Consider the following 4,987-nt stretch of genomic DNA (forward strand, 5'->3'; position numbering starts at 1 on the left):
ACAGGTTCCAGGTGCACAATTCCATAACATATCATCTCTCCATTGTTTGTCCACCACCCAAAGTCAAGACTCCATCCATCACCATTTATCTCCCCTCTACCCGCCCCCATCTCCTCCTACTCACCCCCTCCCCACAATCACCACACCATGGACCATTGTTACACATACACACATACAAAAACAAATAAACAACAACAAAAGAACATAACTATATTATTTCAAGAAAATTCTATATATAAGTAAACTCTTGCTTCCCCAGCATAGAAGGGAAAATTCCAGAGACATTGAATAACTTTTGTTTCCTTGAATGGAAATACAAAGCAACTTCAAATTATGCAGTCGAGTTTCCCACATTTGGGGAAATCGCAGGGGTCAGCACATCCAGAGTGCAATGAATAAGCCTCACCCTGGGAAAACCACCTTCGTGATTATGGTATCTCCCCTGCTAGATAAGTATTGGTCCTTACAGTTCTAAACATGATTCTTGTTACCCTCTCCCATTTACTAAGGAGGTGGCTAAGACTTTAGCAAATAAGTCATTTGTTAGAACCACCAGCCAGTCAGAAAGCCCGCATCATACCTAGACCTGAGCAACAAGAAGATTCTTATATTTTTTAGCATTTTCACTTGATATTCATTATGAGTTATGAATGGCTTAAAATTCTTCCTTCCCAAAGGAACTACAAAAAATTTAATTATCTGTATTTTTTTTGATATTCAGATATTTACTTAGGATACCTTAGTTATAATTTTTCTGATACTGTTTGTTTGGCACCCCGCATCCCACCTTTAGAAGCTTGAGAGATGACATAATGTTTTTTAGTCTACATTCCTTAGTTTGTTGGAAATAGTAATTGTTTTTGCTGTATATATACTCAGTCATGATTAGGAAATGTACAAGTTTACTTTTTCACATATGATTAAGTAAAATATGTATATACCAATGTTTTATAAACTATAATATGTATACTTGTTAACTAGGGTGTAGCTGGAGATTCTGCATTTTAAACAATTCACAAAGGATACTGAAAATTTGGTCTATGAAAATGTCTTTGAGTAGCAGGACCATAGATTTTAAGTTTCATAAGAACAAAGTTATATCTGGTTTTGTGTTTCATGTCGGAAAGTATATTAGTGTTTGGCTTCTCTTGCTCTATGTGTTTATTAAAGGCCTGGTGCACAACATTTGTGCACTATGTGGGGGTCTCTCAGTCTGGCCTGCACCCTTTTACATTTGAGGAATCCTTTGGAGGATGTTTGACTGACATCCTAAGCAACAGTTGGAATCTGTAGTGCTGTTATGGAGGCGGCCACTGCATTCAACAGCCATCCGCCCAGATTGGGGCTGAGTGGTGCTCCCCCTGGGAATGCACTGACCACTAGGAGGCAGCTTCTGCATTGAGCATCTGCCCCTTGGTGGTCAATGTGTATCATAGTGACTGGTCATTCTGCCATTCAGTCAATTTGCATATTACTCTTTTATTATATAGGACTAAAGGCCTGTTGCACAAAAATTCATGTACTCAGGGGGCTCTCTCAGTCTGGCCTGCACCTTCTCGAAGTCTGGGACCCTTCAGGGAATGTCCACCTGACAGCTTAGGCCCGCTCTCCAGAGGAATGGGCCTAAGCTGGTAGTCAGACATCTCTCTGCCAGCTTGGAAGCCCTTGAGGGATGTCTGACATTCAGAGTCAAACATCCTTAGAACTGTGGAGGAGGCAGGAAAGGCTCCTGCCATGACCACTGCACTCAGTTGTCAGCCCCTGTGGGAGCACACTGACCCTGTGGGAGCTCCTGCATTGAGCATCTGTTCCGTAGTGGTCATTGCACATTGAGCATCTGTTCCGTAGTGCTCATTGCACATCATAGTGACTGATTGTTCCTGGTCATTCCATGGTGAGGGTCAATTTGCATATTACTCTTTTATTATATAGGATAGTTGTGAGTGTTGATAGTGTTTATCAGATGCCTGGAGGTATCTGATATATTTCAAATAATTAAACAATTAATAAATATAGTCTAAGTGAATTTCTTAGAAAAAGTACTTGAAATTAAAAGTTAATAGGGCTCAGAGATTGAAAAATACAGATTATGTACTTTAGAGAACAAAATATCTACAATAAACTGTGCAGAATAGAACTATGATCTTTCTCACTTTCTCCTTTGAAAATAGTTGATTCTGCCTTTAAAATTTTTTAGGTTTTTTATTTTTAATTTCCCTAATACTCGAAGACCATATTTCAAGTAAATTTATTTGATTTGTTTATTTAATATCAATGATTTCCAATTTTTAAAATCATTGATATTAAATAAACAAATCATTGGTCATGCTAGCAGAAAATTATTCTAAAGAATAGTTAAGAAAATCCACATGAATAACAATAAAAAACTAAAACAAAATTTAGTTTTTTTGATACTTTTGTCTTTCCACTAATTAAAACGTCTATGTTTCTCCAGCATACTTTAGTTTTCATGACTAAGTTACAAGAAATATTCATAAAGACTAGGCTTACATAATTTTAAAGTAAATATTGAAAACCTGACCTGAAAATCTGGGCTATAATAGTCTATTTCACTAGATGGATTTGAGCATCAAATAAGATAATGATTGTGCTGATGCCACAAAAACTATGGAGCAGGTACTAGTCTGGGGTTTCATAGAAAGGGTCAGAAGGGAAATGTAGAGACCACAAAATCCATTACCTGGAATCTTAAATTCTAGTTTATCTTTTCATTTTCTGTTTTCAAAAAAATAATGTAAAATAGATTATCTCTATACTAATAAAAGAGTAAAATGCAAACTGACTATACTTTCGCAATGCCCACCAGCCAATCAAGAGTGAGTAAGAAAATTAACCTAACAAAGAAGGTGGATTAATTTGCATAGACAGGTGCCAAGTGGCTGGGGGAAAGAGGGAATGGGAAGCTTGTGTCATTGCCATGGTGAAGATGAATCCAAAACATCCCAGGCTCTCTGGGCCTCTGGGCTGCATGAGAAGACAGAAAGGCTGCTCTGGGCCAAAGCTAAGGTGGTGCCTGCAGCCAGGGGAAGGAAGTTCTATTCTTGCATGAATATTTATGCCTTTCTAATAATAATAAATCATAGAATTTTTTCAAGTGATTTTATGAAAAACATTCATATTTATGAGCAATGTTGAATTTAAAGGGTAACTCAGGTGTAGGTTGTATCTCACAGATTTTGGGAGACATCTAGACTTGAAAATACCTGCTATAGGTGATACACATTAGCATCAAAAGAAAATATTATTAGATTATATATTTAAGAAATGAGATAAGAGAAGAATCATTAGAACTAAAGCCTTTCTCTTGTAGGATAGCTATTTACTTGGGAATGGGGGGAAGGCAGTGTGAGTGTTCTAAACTGACAATGCCAAAATTACATTATTTATTTGCTAGGGTTTCACTGTGTTACCTTAATCTATTTAGTATCTTTAATGTAAAATAAAAATAGATTGTTACCAAAAAAAAGTATCCTCCCATTTTCTACCTTCTCCCTTCATCCCAGGTTGTTAACCAGCTATGCAAAGGTGTCTTCTAGTCACAAATAAACATAAAATTTATTATCTTAATTAAATGAAGAACATAAAAAAGAACATCATAAAAAAATTTTATGAATTCCAAACTTAAACATTAAAGAATTTTGACTTATTTTGTTAAAAATTAAAAACTAATTTTGTTTTCCCAATATAGACATAACTACATTCTTGCCATTCTTCTGCTGTGATAAATGAAATCCTCTTTTTTAAATTTTGTATTTAAGGTCTTATAAGTAAAGATCAATTACGTGTTATCAAGAATTATCCACTAAAAATGGATATACTTAAAAATAAACAGAAAAAGGTACCATTTTTATTATAGAAAAAATATGAATAAAGGGAGAAAAGTGACAGATTGTGGTTGCATTAGATTAAAAATCAGTTTCATATTCTATTTATTCTAGCCAGGAAGAAGAACACTTAGAATCAAAAGCAAATTCTTATGAATATAAATTCCTGAACTTGTATCTACTTGTTTCAATAACCTGTCCTTGTGAATATTGGTATCACATATATGTGGTTATCATAAAATATTCAAGGATTATTATTAAAGTTTGAAATTTCCTTACATCTAAATTTTATTGGATTTAGGCATCCATAAATACAGTAGAAAATATAAAGTGAATTAATTATTACTTGCATATACAATTAAAAATAATAAATTTATTCCAATAGTTTAAATTATTTTCTCATCTGAATATAGTGAGCAATTACAAGGAATACATGCACTGTTGAAAAAATTGTATTTGTAAAGTGTTCATTTGCCTAATGCAATTTTTAAATGTATGCTGTTTATAGGTACACAAAGATTATACAGTGAAGACTAATTAGCAAAGAAAATAGTAACTAACATAGTACTTTAAAATCAGCACATACTAAGATATACTTCTTAAATGGCTCTTTATCATAAAGCATATCTTGAAAGATCAATGTAGGCATAGTATCAACTAGGGCATACTTTAAAAGCTGTAATTGGACTTTATCCCAGAAAAGGCTAAATAAAATGAAATATGTTTTATATCATTATGCATAGTCTTCTATGCTAAAAAATAGCCTCATATTTCTTAGAAGCATGAAAAATTGTCCAAAAAAGGAATCATTTTTAAAGAGAGAGAGAGAGAAGGAAAAGAAGCAATCAAAAAAGAAAGGGCAAGAATTTTAGCATCCTTTAGCAAAGAAAGCAATAAATGGCATGTGTGAATAATTTCAAAGCCTTTAATAAGCTGCTTGTACCTCCCAAAAGACTTATTGAAAAATATTAAAGAAATGTTTTAAACACTTGAAAAGTACATATGAGACAATTATTGTGTTTTTTAAATCTAAAACATAGAATGTGAGTACAATATTTACCGTATAAAGTCTTATCTGAGAGAACATTAAAATAATATGAAAATAGCTGAATATTGCAAGCTTATAGTCCATGAAGTTTATC

The 4,987-nt window shown here is 33.7% G+C and overlaps 1 non-coding gene across 1 annotated transcript; it reads right to left on the bottom strand.

The window, feature by feature from the left end:
• Positions 1-293: 293 nt before the first annotated feature.
• On the bottom strand, positions 294-457 carry LOC118725200. Its single transcript, XR_004989926.1, has one exon. It is a non-coding gene; the product is annotated as a U1 spliceosomal RNA (small nuclear RNA).
• Between the last annotated feature and the right edge of the window lie 4,530 nt (positions 458-4,987).

Source organism: Pipistrellus kuhlii, unplaced genomic scaffold (genome assembly GCF_014108245.1).
Source record: "Pipistrellus kuhlii isolate mPipKuh1 unplaced genomic scaffold, mPipKuh1.p scaffold_m20_p_2, whole genome shotgun sequence".
Classification (NCBI taxonomy): domain Eukaryota; kingdom Metazoa; phylum Chordata; class Mammalia; order Chiroptera; family Vespertilionidae; genus Pipistrellus; species Pipistrellus kuhlii.